This window comes from Propithecus coquereli, unplaced genomic scaffold, assembly GCF_000956105.1.
Source record: "Propithecus coquereli isolate 6110/MARCELLA unplaced genomic scaffold, Pcoq_1.0 Scaffold153, whole genome shotgun sequence".
NCBI lineage: Eukaryota > Metazoa > Chordata > Mammalia > Primates > Indriidae > Propithecus > Propithecus coquereli.
The window spans coordinates 564165-582085 of NW_012139747.1; positions in this window are offsets into that span (position 1 = coordinate 564165).

Genomic DNA, 17921 nt, shown 5'->3' on the forward strand with positions numbered 1-17921 from the left:
GTTTCAAAGACAGCCTTTATTCATTCCAATTTGTCTTTCTTCCCCATGCCTTCACTGAAATTGTTGTTCTGTCAGGAATGGTCACAAATCCAAGGATTATTTGTTCATACTTCATCAAATACAAACCTCAGCCCCATTTGGAACTGTCAACTGTTCCCTTCTTCTTAAAACACTATCTTCCCTTTGTTTTCAGCAAACCATACGTTTCTGGTTTTCCACCTACCTCTTGAGATTCTCCTTTTCCGTGTTCATTGTGGATTCATTCTCCTTTCCCCAGTCAGTAAATGTGGTGGTCCACAAGGCTCTCGTCCCTCAAGTCTTATGCTCAATTTTAATGACTACCTTCAGGCAAATGCCTCAGAGAGAGTTTTAGCATCAATTCAGGTCATCTCTCTGACCACCAGACCCAGATATGCAAATGCCTTTCTTCTCCCTTGCATAACCACTTGGATATCTCCAAATACCTTCAAACTCAAAATCTTGGAGAATGTTGTCCTAGCCAAGTTAACAACAATAACAAAACAGAATTTTTCTGACCAACTGACTATAAATCAAGGGTTCCCACAACCCCCTCCTCGTGTTCAATAATTTGCTATAATGGCTCATAAAACTCACAGAAACAATTTACTGACATTTACCAGTTTTTTATAAAAGACATTATAAAGGACACAGATGAACAGCTAGAAGACTAGGTACATAGGACAAGGTCTGAAAGGGTCCTGAGAGCAGGGTCCTCTGTCTCCATGGGGTCAAGGTATGCCACCTTCCTGGTACAAAGTTGCATATACCAACCTGGAAGTTCTCTGAACTCCATCGTTTAGAGTTTTTTTATAGAGGCTTTATTATGTAGGCATGGCTGATTAAATCATTGACTATTGGTGATTAGGTCAATATCCAACCTCTCTCCCCTCCCCAGAGTTCAGAAGATGGGGTTGACAGCTCTAACTTTGTAATCATGCCTTGGTCTTTCTGGTAACCAGCCCCTATCCTAAAGCTATCTAGGGACCCTGGCTACCAGTCACCTCATTAACATGCAAGAAGACACTCTTATTCCTCCAGAGATTCTAAGGGTCTTAGAAATTCTTCTGTCAGGAACCAGGGACTAAGACCAAATATTATAGCGAAAGATGCTCCTGGCACCTCATCCCTCAGAAAAATCACATGGGTTTTAGAAGCTCTGTGCCAGGAACCCAGCAGAGATCAAATATATATTTCTTATTATGTCACACTAAGTCAGTTCTAAATCAAATTGGCATACCGTTAAAATAGAAGAGCCTAACCCTTCTGACTGCACTGAAATTTGCCTGTGAAGTATTGCATATGCCTGAGGTAGATTGCACACCAGCAATATTAGGGGAAAAAATGAGCTGGTATTAGTGGGATTTATAAATTAATATTAACAAATTTCTCACTCACAAAGCAGATTCCACTGGTACCAAGTTTGAGAAGGATCCCCATCAGGAACATGGGAAGGTGTGTGAAATTCCACGCAACCCTCAGTCCCCATGCTTTATCCATCACCAAGTTCTGTAGCTTGTTCTACTTCTGGAGGCTTCTTGCTCCTTCAGTCTCCAGCGAGCCTTTTATTCCACTCTCAGCTCATAATTCACGTCTTCCACTGCCAAAACTGAAGTACCCTAAAATTCTCTTCAAGTTCCCACCACATCAACAAATCTAGAAGCAAAGGGGCTCATGTGTCCTGGTTTCTTTTCTGTTAGTTGTAGATGAAATTTCTCCTCCTCTCATCTAAGATAAACCCTCTGCTTGAGCACTGGGGTTATCACAATTTCACTCTCTCTCCTGCATCCTGTCTCTATGCTTCTCTCTACTGAATCATTCCTTTTAACATTCAAACATACTGTAGTTTCTCCCACCTTCAAAATGTCTTCTGGACCCCATTTTCCCTTCCAGGTAGCACTTCAATTTTGTTCTCCTTTGCACTAAAACTTTGTGAAAAATATATTCTCTACTCTCCCTCTATACTGCCTCCAATTTCTCTTCTTTCTCCCTTGAGCCATAAGAATTAGACACTCACCCCCACTATGGCAACGAAACTGCTATGATAAACATCATCTCTGATGTAGAGTTTAGGAAGCAGAGCAGAGGGACGTCAAAAAAGACATGCCAGTGAAGGAGGAGGAAAACCAGGACAGTGTGCTGTCCTGGAAACCAAGGAAGGAAAGTAATTCAAAAGGAAGAAAATGATTGCCTGATTCAAATGCCACTGAAGGTAGAATAAGATGAGGACTGAGAAGTGACTACTGGACGGGGCAACCTGGAGGTCATTGGGGACCTTGATGAGAGTGGGTTCCACAGAGACACTGGAAAGGAAACCTTAATGGAGGGGGTTCAAAGAGAATGGGAAGTGAGGAGTGTGACCAAGCCGACCTCCAGGTTCAGTGATAGTCTGGGAGTACTCACAGGACTCAGTGTGTAGTTGTGTGCACAGCTATGATTTATTGCAGTGGAAGAATACAAAACAAAGTCAGCAAACAGGAAAGGTGCACGGGGTGAAGTCTGAGAGAAAACCAAGCACAAGCTTCCAAATATTCTCTCCCAGTGGAATCACACAGTTGTTTAATTCCTCCAACAACGAGTTCTCAGGAATTTTGCCAACTAGGGGAGCTCATCAGAGACTCAGAACTGAGAGTTTTTATCTGGGCCTGGTTACTTAGGCAGCCTCTACTGACGTGTACCAAAATTCCAGACTCCCAGAGTGAAAGCAGGTGATCCCCATGAACCGTATCATTTGTGTGGACAGTTTGGATGCAACAAGCCACTCTTATAGTTAATGATGGTGGAGACCCTCCCCCAAATTCAACTTCCCTTGTAAGCAGATCTTTCATGCTGGGCTTCCTATGTTAACTCTTTTCCTGCAGAAGGAGAGTGTCAGCAAATAGAGACTATTCCTTTGATGAATAAAGGAACAAGAGAAATCAGATGAAAGTGGGAAGGATTATAGAATGTTAAAGGATTTTATTTTTTTATTTTATCTTGTTTTTAAGATGAGTGAGGTTATAGGATGTTTGAATGCTGACAGGAATGGTATAGTATGGAGAGGAAATTTGATGATGAAGCAGACAGAGGGGTCATCATATGAGTGATTATAATTGTCAATGGATATAATAAACATATGTCTGTTTTAGTTATAAATTGTTTTAGCAAGAGAGTTCAATATGATCACACCAAATATGATTAAATATGCAAAATCAATAGCTCTCCTATTTCAAAAATCTGAGGAAGAAGGAAACATCCCATTCACAGTATCATTAGGAAAAATATACCTATTTGATATATGAAGAACTTTTATGGAAAACACTATAAAATGTCACTGATAGGCATAAAATAGACAAGAATAAATAGAGAAACATATCAATGAATATTCTCAGAAAGGCTAAATATTATAACAGAGTATTTTCTCCTTATTTTAATCAAATATACTCATTCAAATCAAAACTAATTTCACAGGGAAGGAATTTAAAAGAACAATTTAAAAACTTTTTATTAACTGATTTACCCTCCAGTTATCTGAATAGAATTATTGATCCACACCAAAAACCTAATTGGATTTTATAGGAGTAAAAAGTAAGTACTGCATTTTTTTCTTAATATTATTTATTCTGTATTATACAAATAATACATATTAATTGTAGGGAAATTTAAAATACAAATTAAAAAATTTTAAACATAAACAACCATCTGCACATGTAAGAAACAGAGACAGCCACCCACTCTTAACATTTTATTGCCTATTCTTCTGGGCTTTCTTACGCTTGAGTCCTTGATTTGCATGGTTCCATATGCAAAACTTTTAGTTACTAGTTCACTTCTAACCCAGTCCCCCGACAAGATGGCTCAAGTTGCAGTTACCATGTTATATTAACTGTGAGTAATTGAGTCAAAGTTACGAGGACAAAAATAATTAAGTAAATAAAAACAAATGTAATTGCATAACCTACAAACTTTGCTTCTAGCTCCTCTGTCCACCAATCCCTTTGCAAATAATACACGTGTCATGATCAGCAGCCAATGATGTCGCTTCTTTCAAATCTGTCGGTGTTTGGTCACTGTACATTTGTTATACAGTTCACACACAGACAACAAATCTTGTAGCTGTGTTGCCCCAGTGATAAACCTATACAACATTTTATAAAAATGGATAATTGAAAGAGGGAATTGGCCAAAAAAGTGAAAGTCCAGCAAAAAGAACAAAAACAAACAAACAAACAAAAAACAAAAAGTGATCATGTTCAAAGTGAAATTCAAATAGAATGTAAATGGAATTATAGAAGAAATAGCAGACTGTGAGAATGTTAACATTGCTAATATTAGGGAGGAGCTTAGTCAAGGCGAACTTAGAGACATAAATGAGGAATGTTGTTGTGACAAAAAGAATGAAGATGGCTCAGAAGAAGTGATGCCAGTAAAAAAAAAATCTTTCCATTAAAGAAACTCTCAGAGATATTTCAAGACATTCAAAGTGCAAAGGATATGTTGGAAGCTGGCCCAAACTTAAAAGGGAGTATGACGATTGGCCAAGGCATAGAAGAGATGCTCGCTTCATATTGTAAGTTATATGACTAGAAGGCAAGCACTATTCAAACTACTCTTGATAACTTTTTATTAAGAAGTAAACATTTTAATTAACAATGCTTCTAATGGTTTATATTAGAGTGCATTAAATAGATAGAGTGATACAATACATAATGACATTTCAGTCAACAATGGACCACATATGTGATGGTGGTCCTACAGGATTACACTGGAGCTGAAAAATTCCTATTACCTAGTGACATTGTAGCCATAATACTATCAAAGCTCAACACATTAACTTTTCCATATTTAGATATATTTAGATATACAAGTACTTATGCATTATAGCTGCCTAAGTATTCAATACAATAACATGCTGTACAGGTTTATAGCCTAAGAGCAATAGACTATACCATAAAGCTGAAGCGTGTAGTATGCTATACCATCTAGGTTTATGTAAGCACACTCTGTGGTGTTCGAACTACTATAAGATTGCCTAACAAGGCATTTCTCTGAAAGTATCTTTGTTGTTAAGTCACTCATGGCTATATTAGTTTTATTGTTTTTTTCATTTTTGTATACATTTAGATAGTAAGAAACAGCTTGCATGGTCATTTTTATAATCTCACATTACTATGCCAACCAAGGGTTGCCAGTATATGGTATATTCTTTTTTTAATTCTCTCTTCTCTCTCCCTCTCTCTCCCCTTCTCCTCTGCATCTCCTAACTGTCTCATATCAGTATATGAACTTTAACAAAAATGGGACCATAATAAAAATATTGTTTCGAATCCTATTTTTTTTGTTTCACATATAATACATTACTTCCCTATCAACAAATAAAAAAATACATCATTTTATATTTAGTGAATGTAAAATTCACTAAAAAGCCCACTGACTGGCTGTGCCAACACACCTCCAACTATTCTCCTATTAACAAACATTAAAGTTGCTGCTTTTGCTTTAATGTTACGAGCAGAGCTGCAACAAGCTTCCTAGAAGCCCAATTGCTGAATCAAAGCATATATTTGTGCATTTTTATTAATAATTTGATACATACTACTGAATATATTACTGAACTGAGTTTCCAAAAGTTACCCCAATTTATACTTCCAGGAGTGAAGGAGAGCCCAATACTCAAAATATTTATCAAAAGTGGATATTTTTAATTTTTCATCAGAAAAATTTGCTGAACTGATAAGTAATTTCTTTTGCATTTTTTTATTGAATTGTTGAACTGAATTAAATTTGTATTGGAGCACAATATTAATAACATATCATGGCAAATTTCTATTTTATATTAGGAAGCATAAAATTTTAGGTCATATTGTTTAGAGATATATTTAAAGAAGCTTTTTTGCAATTCTCTATAGACTACTGTTGTATGGCAAATGCTATCTCAATCTTCACAGACTAGAGAACAGAGGCTACACTAAGAATGCAAGTTTTGGATTCTGTTTATTGTTCTTTTTACTGACCTGTTTGCCATAGATGTTTATGTTTTCATAATAATCCACCTGGTAATCTTTGTTTGCTAAAGATGCTTCCAACATTGGGATCCCCAGAAAACAAAACAGGGATTAACATATTGATTATGATGTGGACTTTCTATCAAGAGTATAAACATAACTTAACACTGACAATGGACAGAGGGAAGAAGAAAATTCAAGTTACAATAAGTTAAAAGTAAGCAATAAATCAAATTTATTTCAATATCAAAGGGTTAATTATAAACTTTAATATAATAATAACTTCAAAGTTTAGCAATAATTTCACAGTTTATTCTGTTACACGATGATGTTTTTGTTATTTATGAGGTTTGGCTGGCATAGTAGTTTTTTAATAGTTGACAAAATTTTAATACTGGGAGTGTTCAAGTTTCCAATTTTTCTCAAATCCTGAGAAGGTCTGATAAAATGAGACCTCTCATTCCCACATGGCAACTATAGACAGAGACAGAGAAGTAACTGCTTCCTTTACAAAAGGACAAATTTCATAGTCTCTAGCTCACCTTCTTTATTCATTTCTATTGCCTGCCTGCCCTTTGCTTAAGAAAATAAATCAATCTTAAATTTCCTTATAAATTTATATTACTAGGAGAAAGAAATGAAAACTCGTTATGGACACTGATTAGCATATCAATTATACTTCAAAGAGATAGCAAATAAGCTTATCATTCTCTTTAGACATTTTATTTCAGGAAATGATTTTTTTTTTCCCTTTAACATTGTTCTGCTAAGTTCTTTCCAACTACCTGCCCAAACAGATGACCTAATGCTGAAACACCCTGAGTTAACGCACCATTTAGGGGTTGTGTAGATTTCCACAGAATTTTCCATGATCCTAATAGAAGCACTTACCAGACTCGATGTCTGTGGGATCTGCTTTGTAGCTGAGAAACTTCATCCTTTTATTTGTCAGCCCCACAAATACCAGTTCACATCTTCCTGAGAAAGTGTGTATGTAATCTGCCCAAAATCACTCTCAGTATTTTGTAGGTAAATGTCAATGTCCTAGGAGAAGGGCTCTGTCCTTCTACTCTAATTGTAAATTATTTGCTTGAGAATTGACTTGGCTCTGAAAAAATTCTCAAAATATGTGTTTTAGACAAGTAAATAAGCTTGTAGTCCTTATTCCTTTTGACTCAAAAAGTACTCTTTAAATTCCCAAAGGAAAAAAAAAATAAAGGCAAGGTAAAAAATATGCATATAATCAGAAATTGGGAGGATTATCCTCCTCCAATTCCCCTCAGTCTTGCTGAAGGGGGACTCTTCATGCCCAGGCACAGAACACACTCTTGGAGCTGTGCCAGATTTCTGGGATCCCTTTTCTCCCCCAGGTTCTGTGTCCTCCTCCTCTTCCTCCTCCTCCTGCTGCTATTCTTTCTCTTCTTTTTCTCCTTCCTTTCCTCTTTCTCCTCCTCCTTCCTCTTCCTCTTTTTTCCCCTCCTTCTCTCCCCCCAGCACCCCCCTTCTCCTTCTTTTTCTTGAAATGAGGACAACTTAGGTTGATTCCCATACCTTCTTACAAAAACATCACCATGAATTCCAAAAACATATAGAATCGGTGTGTTGTTTTAGCCAACTCAAATTTCACAAGTTGCAGTTACTGTCAGTGTCATGATTTTCTGAAAGGATGAAAAATACTTGGTAAAGCTCTGGAAATAACAAAGTACAGTATTAACACACGCTATCACTCCATACAAATGAAAATTACTCTGTGCTAAAACTGTGCAAAACATATATTATAATTTGTGTTTCTGTGTCAAATGGGGTTAGCTTCTTGGCTAAGATAAGTGGCTTTTTCACCTCAATGAATGTCTGATAGAATATTTGATCATCATGCTATTGATATTTGGGGTATTTTTCACTGTGTGAGAATGCCCTGTACATCTTTTACTGTGGCCATTCAAATGACAGTACTACTTCCCTCTCTTTTGACAACCAAAATGCCTCCCAAATTTTTCAAAACATAGCCTAGGGCTGGGAAATATTCCTCTATTGAGAATTATTGCCCTAGACTTCATCATCAACAATAGATGAAAACACTCTATCATCTCAGTTTCAAGGGTTCCACTCTTCCAATGCACACATCCTCTCTCCAGTCCATTCCCTACCACCCTAACACTGACAATTCTTTAACTCCAATGAGACCTACAAACCAGTAGCCCCATTGCCTCTTCCCTGTCTTCACCTTCCTCAAGTTTTCATGTCACCCCTCACCCAGTTTAAAGTCTATTTGTGCCAGGTGTTGTGGTGCACACCTGTAGTCCCAGCTACTAGGGAGGCTGAAGCAGGAGGATCACTTGAGCCCAAGAGTTAGAGATTGCAGTGAGCTATGATCATGAGGCACTGCACTCCAGCCTGGGCAACAGAGCGAGAATGTGTGTCAAAATAAACAAACAGACAAACAAACAAACAAATAAGTCCATTTTCTTCTTAGGTTACACCTGGGAGCTCCTTCCAAGGACTGCCCTGAGCTCTGTGGCCACTTTCCCCACTCACAGAAAACCAGAAGTGCCTGGGAGAGTACATCCCCCCAGGCAGCCCGTCGTCAAAGACTGATTGGTCCCAGAGTATAAAAGCCTAGTTCCTCTGCCCCAAGGCTCCGCAAAGTCTAAGGTGTAATTTATTCTCTGGAACTCTCCCAGGAGATCAAGGTGGAGCAAGTAATCACCTGTAATCCTGTGGCTTCCTCTCCTTCCCTGACCTGCTTCACTGACTGCCTTGCTGTTCTCTGCTGGGGGGGAAGTTCCTTTGTTATAATTTGGACATGATTGATTACTCATCTCAGAGTCTGTTTCTGGAGAACCCAGCCTAAGATATTAGGAAGAATAAAACAAAAGTTCACTTGTACAAGTGGATGGCAGGACTTCAAGAGAGTTTCCAGACCTGCCGCCCTTCCGACCTTCCTGAGGAATGGTCCTGTACTGCTATGCAAAGCAGGGAAATGAATACCTGGAATCTAATCTCATGCTCTCCCAGGGTCAGTCTGCCCAGAGTTAGTCATACTCCCCCAACCATTCTTAAGGAACCACTGGGAAATATGTATGTCTCCCAAAGCAACCATCACCTGTCAAGGACAGGCGCTGTGCTGGCCCAGCAATTCCTGTAAGAAAACTCTAGAAGAACTCTAATTTTGAGTCTTATCCATTTGACAAAGATTAGAAGGAGAGAATAAAAGGTTGTTAGCTGGTTTCCCATTCAGGAAACAGAATCTGTTATGGCAATGAATAGAGGCAAGAACAATCTAGGCTTGGAATGATATCTCCCAACTCCCTAAAATGAAAGCTTATCTTAAAAATGAGAGTTTATTAATCATGTTAAATCACCCCTTTCTTGATGATCTCATAGCACATTGTGTGTTCCTTAATAAAGGCCTTATTTCTATTCTGTGACTTACTGTAGCTACTTGTTTACTAATTGTCAAGGGTCTGTATCTTCATCTCCTTTACAGATGTTCCACAGTGACTAGCTCCTTGGTCTTTCCAAAGCAATCTCTCTGTAAATGTCAATCTGTTGACTGACTTACATAGTGATGGACTGAATAGCCTTTCCATGCACCTGACATGGGCAGGCATACCTCTTTCATCCATCAAATCGATCACATTGTCCCTTTAGCACTAATGAGTGTCTATCACATCTACCCTTCTTTCTTCATCCCTGCTGGTACAGCCCAGGGGCAGACGCAGGGAATCTCCTGAACTCTTGCAATGTCATCCCTATTGTCTTCTCTGCCACTGGCCACTTCCAACTTCAGTGCATCCTCCCTATTGTGGCCTTTCTAATGCTAAAATCTGAACATGCCACTCATTTAAACCTTTAGGGCCCTCTCACACCTGTCTAACTTCATTTCCCATCACACCTATGATCCTCTTGTAAATTCTAGCATTAGTGAACAATAAATGCATAAACATGCCTCTTCTCTCAGATTCTTTCTTTCCATAGGCTATTGCCTGGGACTGGAATGTACACTCCTTGCCTATGAACCTGGGCACCTCCCCCTCCTCCCTCTAAGCTCTACAACACCTTCTCTGAAATCTCCTCACTTCTCTATAAGAAGACCCACTAGATCTCACTTCCATTTGCACATATCTCCAATATATTAATAGTGCTCCAGATATTGTAATGAAATTTCTGTTTGGAAGTTTTTTTCACCCCTAGACTGAATTTCTCCAGGGAAATGGCTATCTCTGTTCTTATTTGCATTCCTGAAACTTGGTAATAACAGGTTGAGGGAGCTATGCACAGAGAAAGTAGTCAATTCATTTTGGTTGAATGAAAGAAAAGACAACAGTTGACTAACCATTACCTTGAGAACTTCATTTATTGGGTACTTCCTAAAAATGGATAGGCCATTATAATGAAAGCTCCTGGGGGGCCTAATAAAACACAAGGCAATTTGTTAGGGCCAGAGGCTCTGAAAGCCAAGCTCACTCATCTCAGAATTTTGCTTGGCCAACCATGTAAATATAATTTTAAAAATGTACATAATAAGAATAGTGACATCTCACATGTATATATCATTTAACAGTTTTTTGTGTTAAACATTTAACGGTGTTCGTGACCTGTTTATTACATTTTAAATCATTAGAAAATTTGGGGAGAAGCTTCTTCATATAATCATACCCATGTTATTAACAACAGAACTCTGGCTTAGGAAGATTATGCAACTTGTCTAACTTTACCTAGTGTGATAGAATGTGAAAATAGCCCAATTCCTCACCCGTTTCTGTACCCAAGCCTCTAGTTTGCTAACTTTGCAGTACCTCCCATTCTGACTCTGGTTCCAGCCACACAACTTGCTTTGGTCAGTGGAATGTCAGAGTGCAATAGCAACAGAGGCTGGAAATACCCCTGCACAAGAGAGTTCACTCACTCTTGCCCTCACTATCACCATGTGAAGGATCTGTTCAGGCTAGCCTGCTGGTCCCAAGGGAATGAGGAAAAATACCTAGAACAGAGCAGCTACCTCAGTCATCCCAATTAAGGCTTTATAGACAGCTAAGAATCCAGACATGTGAGTAATCCAGACGTGTGAGTGAACACAGCCAATACTAGAAGAACTGCCCAGCTTAGACCAGACTAAATCACCAGCCCTCCGACTCATGAGCTAACTATATCTTATTGTTTTAACTCACTGAATTCAGGGGTGTTTCTTTATAAAGCACTATGGTGACATTCTGTCCAGTTAATAAAAGCAAAGCTAGGACTAGAGAAGATAATGAGTAAAATCATATTCTTATAGTATACCTCTTTATAGATATTGGCTACTCTGTAGGACATTATGGGCCTAGGCATTGAAGGTAGAACACATCCAATTGAAAGATCTCCAATTGATCTCCATTTCCTGGAGATTACCCATCTTGAGTAGCTCTGACTTCTCAGTGAGAGAGTACAGAGATGCTTGTTGACATCATAGACACCTCATGATTTTCTAGCTTCCCAATTAACCTTATTAGAAAAAAAAAATTTATAGCACATTATCCCAGGCTATCTTACACTAAGATTGAGAGTCTAATTGTGGGTGGTGAACTGTTGACGTGAGGACAGCCAGTCATGGGGAGCTAGAAGGAAGTTTTGCATGTGAGCTCTAGGATCAGAAGTGGAAGAAATGAAGAGAAGGATGGAGAGGTCACTACAGGGTGTGTCTACCAAACCCCTTCCAACAATCAGGTAGAATGAGCCCAGGGAGAGAAGAAGCTCAGGAGTCATGAGGCATGAGCTGAAGGGTGGGATTTGGACAGGATTTGGCCAGCTGTATCAGGGCAAGATTGGGGTTAAGGCAAAGGTAATGCTTGGGAGCCCAAGTGACAAAGAACCTTTCTTAGTGGAACATAAACTAGGGTTCTCATGAAATGAGAACAGAATGGAACACAGTATATGCTTTTCAGTAGCCCTGGACTTTGGCAGCAGCTGGAGTACTGGACAAAATTGCTCTTGGTGGAGGCACAGTACCCACTTAGCGGACTTGGCATCCATGACTCCTATGCAAACACTTGTCCACACACCTTGTGGGCACCAAACACTAAGGAAGCCACCAGAGACAAACTCCAGAAGAAGGTTTCTGCAGACTCAGTGGATAATCCAAAATGACTGAGTAGCTTTGGAGTGTTAAGATCCTGCATTTATGTAGGTAGGGACAAGGGATGGCAAATTTTAGTGTTAAAATCAGTGTTTAACCTACAGGCTGGTGATATCCAGAAACTCGGGTTCCATTTAAAATTAAAATTGAAATGAAATATCTCCATGATGTGCTACCATACCTAAGAGAATAGCTATGATGAAAAAACAACAGCTAATACCAAATATCGGCAAGGACGAAAAGCCATAAGAATTCTCACACGACGCTGGTGGGAGTGTAAATTTGTACAACCACTGTTAGGCAATGTCTACTAAAGTAGAATATATGCATATTCTCTGACCCAACAAATCTGCTTCTAAATATAAACTCGATAGAAATATGTATCTATGTTTATCAAATGATGTGGATAAGGAAGTTCATAGCACTACTATTCATGAAAGGAAAAAACTGAAAACAGCTCCAGTGGCCTCCAGTGATCAAATGGATGAATAAATTTTGAAATGATCACACATGTATATGATAATGAGAATCTATAAGTGGGAGCAAAACGGGGGATGTACATGGTCATAAAGTGGTATGATGGACATTGAAAACTAGTAGTGAGAATCGGGGAGTAAGGAATAAAAATCTGTCTATTGTGTATAATGTGCACAATTCTGGTGCCAGGTACACTGAAAGCCCTACTTCAGCATGATACAATTCATCCATGTAACAAAAAACACTGTACTCCCTAAATTTCTGAAAGAAAAAAAAAAGGTATCAACAAATTGCAACCATAATAACCTGAATGGAGCTCACAAACTTAATATTGAGCAAAAGAAGACACAAACAGTAGACACCATAAAATTCCATTTACATAAAATTCAAAAATGGGCAAATGAATCAACGCTGTTAGAAGTGAAGATATGAGTTATTCTGAGAGAAAGGCAATAATATCCTGAAGGGGAATGACTCGGCTTTTGAAATGATGGTCATGGTTATGTGGGTGTTCTTGGGTTGTGAAAATTCATTGAGTCGTGCGTGCACTTATGATTTGTATACTATCCTATATGTATATTATACTTCAATAAAATTTTTGAAAATTGAAATTAAACATCAAGTCAAAGTAATATGTGATGAAAATGTGGTTGTCTTGTAGTCAAAACTCTATGTCTTCTTTGCTGAACCCATAAATTATGATCTCTGAGCTTTAGTTTCCTCATTTTAAAAACGGAGATAATGATTATCTGTTTTGTCTATTCATGTGGCTGATTTAAATATCAAGTGAGTTAATGGGCATGAAAAAAAGAAACTTTGTAAACTGTGGTGCAGTATACACATGGAAGGTATGCTTATTGGAACAAAAGCAAGAGAAGGTTTTCATTTTAATTTTTAAATGATTTTGCACTGTTAAGGAACACCTCCCTTTGGCAAATGATAGTAATTGTAAGTGTTTTGGATCAAGTTTTAAAAAGCAGGTTTGTCAATTATATAATAGTCTTTAATGTACCCAGATTGTTGCTTTTGTTTCAGAAAACAGAAAATTACATGATAGCTTGTAAATGGCACATTCAATTTCACACACGGAAAATGCTTGAAAAGCTAAAGGTCCACATATAATGCAGGAATTCAAATTTAATGGCATCAAATGATACATAATTTGATTCATTCAACCATATTTCCAGAAATTAATCACTGAGTGTCAGTATCTTTCCGTCCTTGGTGACTTGATACATCAAAAGAAAACTGCCCTTTTTTGCCATAGCACTACTAATCGGTAATAGTTGGTTCTTTCAATTTAGCATTTCAATCCAATGCTCAGCATCTGGAAACATTTTAAAAGGTTAGACTGCTACTCTCTTATTCAATTTAGTAAAGTTTCAAAAAACATAATGAGCTTTCCTTCTGTGCCTCCCAACACGCTTAGAATCACCTTTAGAAATCAATGAAAACTTTGCTTGTTAGAGTAAAAACTGGGAGTAAAGATTCAGAGAAGAAATTGGAATGCATAACCTGCAGTTTCTTTCTCTTTTACTGATGTTTCTCTAGATAAATATTTCTCAACAGCACCACAGTGGAACATGGAGGATGGCTATTATTTGTGGTGTGGAGCATGCTGTCCTGTGCGTTGTAGGATGTTTAGTAGCATCCCTGGCCTCTGAGCACCCGATGTCAGGGGCACCTCCCCCACAGCTGTGACTGGCAAAACCCAGTGTCTCCAGCCATTGCCAAATATCTCCTGGCAGGCAGTATGTAAACTCTCCTCCAATTGAGAACTACTGTTCTAGATGAATCTCTGCTAGCACTTTTGTCTCCAGATCTGTCTTCAAGACATTTACCCCTTCAGACAATTTCTTGCAGACTTTCTGGAAAAGGACTGCATGTGAGGTGCTTGTTCAGAGGGTACACACATAACCTGATGGTTTGGCAAACTTGTACTTTGCCTTGTCCTCTGGGCTTGGTGGGTCGCTATCTGGTATGTACATCTTCAGAGTATACCTCTATTGAGGGGACTGAATTGTGAGAAGATAAGAGAGGACAGTAAAAAAGAAAAAAAAAAAAAAAAATGAGAAGAAGGCAATCCCTGAAGGGAATGAAGATAATATTCAGGTCTGCCTGGGAAGGGATTTCACAATGTTACTGTGTATCTATCTCTGTGAACCTGGTGCATAAGGGTGCTGCCCTGCTTGTAAACAGGCACAAGAAGACTGACTTCTCATTGCCAGCAAGTAGGATTCTTTGCTTTTTTTTCTGGTCACAGAACCATGTTCAGCTCATGAGCAGGGGCTGAAGGTGGGTGCTAGGAAATTAGTTTCTCTGAAAGCAACCTGCAGTCTTTGTCAGGTGGTAATTGTTGGATAATTCTAGCTCTCTTGTCACTTGATGAATGAGAGTTAGTGGATAATGATCTCAGCCCCCTGGACCCTTCATTGGAATATCCCTGCCATATGTTCTAAAGTCTTAGAGTTTCCCAACAGGATTGGGCTCCAGCTGACCACAGTAATGACTCGGTTGCCTCCTCGTCATTGTTTTGCTCACTTCCTTCACCTCCAGGGTTTCCCTGGGTCACTGCCAAATAAACTACTTTCACTTGAATCCTTTTGGGGGGCTTGGTTCTGAGAAAAACCAAAACAAGCATCTGGTGGGATATGGTTTTGTGTTGTTACATTGGGTTCCTATATACCCCAAGCCCATGTGGCTAATCTTGGGAGGATCCAAATCTACAGGGCTTCTCCTGGTCCAAATTTTTATGTGATCAGAAAGAGTACCCTCTGCAGCTACACCCAAGAGGATTTAATCTTATCTTCCTTATGGGGATTTACACGGCAATAAACCATTTCAAAGGGCAAACAGCATAACATAACTAGGTGGTGTTTTCTTAGTCTATTTTTTGTTATTTACTCATGTAGGCACAAAATGTTGCATGGTAATTCAAAGCTCTGTGACCTGTAATTTACTCTTCGAAGGTTATAATCTAGTAAGAAATAATTTACAATGCCTGTTTAAAGAGGAAAAGAAAATGAATTCTATAGGATTTTGAAACTTCACAGATGCCAAATAAGTAATCCTAGAGGAAAAAAAAAATACTTGTTTTACTTCTTAAAACATAGCTTAGTCATATTTCTAATTGATAAAATACAATGCCTTTTATTCAAATATATGAGTTTAAGAATCTCTCCACATACAACTCTTCAGTATCTCCTCAAAATTCAACCAGGAATGATTTTACATGATGAATCGAGCCATGGATTGTGAATGAACGCAGTGAAAAAAACACCCATGTGACCTGCAAATATTGAATGGACAATGGGCTGTGGGAAGGAAACGTTTATCAATATTATTTGTGTATGAGAGCCTATTTATTTAATCTTTTTGAAATTAGGTTTAGAATTTTGACAAAACATATAGCATTTAAAAACTTTCTGGAATGCAAGACAATGCACAAAGTCTTTTAAAACATATTGCATCTGTTTACTGATTGTTTAGTTGATCAAAGATTGTATTCATTTTTATTTATTCACATAATCAAGTTTAAAAAGAGGTTTTAAAAGTGTAAAAATGACTGAACCATGAATGATAATTCTAAACAAAAGGATGCTAATAAAACTTAAAGAAGAGATCTAGTTTATAAAAGGGATAGATATTCAACACTGCAAAAACTAGGATACGTAAATAACACTGCAGACTGAGAGTAACTGAAATGAACAGACTAAAACATGGTAGGACTAATTGAATAAAGCACTGTTCGTGGTAGATGGAATGCACTAATGCCTGTATCCATGCCCTGTGGTAGTATCCTCGCACGTGGATGCTGGACTTATCCATGTGACTTGCTTTGGCCAATGAAACAGTGACAACTTGCAGCCATCAGAGACTTGGAAATGCATTACTGCTCCATGTGGTCTCTCATGCTCCAGCAGACTAGCTAAGGTTTATTCTCAGAGCAGTGGTAGGCTTCCAAGAAAAACTCCATGGAGCAGAGCTGTGTTGTTTTATTTGAGGCTATCCTAGACCAACTGGCCTCCAGGCAACCCACCAGCTGAATATCAATGCTTGAGAAAGCCCACCAGATATTATTAGCAGAGACTAGCCCAGAAACAGAATGGCCCAGCAGACCCACAGACTCAATGAAAGTAATAAAAGTGATTGTTTTAAAGCCACTAACTACATCTTGTCGTGGTTTGTTACTCAGCAATATTATATATATCTGATATATTAGGGACACATAGTCAATAATCACTGGATTAGAAAGCAAGATGGGAAATATTTATTATGAATGTGGGTTAATTCTTATACTTGTTATCCAAGATATGGACATGAGTTAACACATCAAATAAATACAGGCATGATAGAATGGTTTCATGACTCATTGTCAGAGTTTCTCTATTTGGAGATTTGCCAAACAATTATAAAGTATAAGATCCAGAAAACTGTGGGGACCTACTTGGGCCTCCAGAATTGATACAAAGATTATTTTAAAATAAAGACATTTGAGATTCAACAGATGCAGAAAGAAGCCTTCTAAGAGCTTCCCTTGTGTCAGTAAAAGCAGAAACTTCTAGAAATCAGGCTGCCATGAATCCCCGGTTTTAGGGAATTTTATGGCCATGAAGAAAAAAAAATGAAGAAGACCATTTGTATCTGCAACTATCACAGACTTTTATCTCTCATTGATTCTCCTAGAAACTCATTTGTTCTTCGCATGGAAGTCTTTTCTCCATAACGTTACATATACAAACCTCCATCTTTAGCCATTTAGAGAGTCACTCTTCGTGTGTTCCCATATGCATATGTATGAACTTTATTTTCCTGTTAATTTGCCAATTCCAGTTTAATTCCCCATCCCCAAACACTAAATCTAAGAGAGTAGAGGAAATGTTTTTCATCCCCAAAAGAACATATACAGAAGTACTGCTACTTAATAGTTCACATCAAATGCTGAGATTAAATCCTCACCTGGAATCATCCATGTTACCTTTGAACTCATGGCCAAATTAATCAAAGCATTGGAATTTTACTATCAATATCAATATTTAAATATTAATCATATTTAAATATACTAGTGATGTATATACACCATGGATGCTATAGATGCTACACTGCTAGTATGTTTCAACATGGTTTTAAAGTGTTGGTTTTAAGTAAAGGAAATATGAAAACAATGGCCACTAATTTCATAATATCAAAGTTTTGATAATGCTTTTTTAAAAATATAAATTGGTGAGAGCAGTGACTCTCAAACTTTGCTGCTTATTAGAATCACCTGAAGAGCTTTTAAAAAATCTCAATACCCAGGTAGCATCCCAGACCACATATACTGGAAC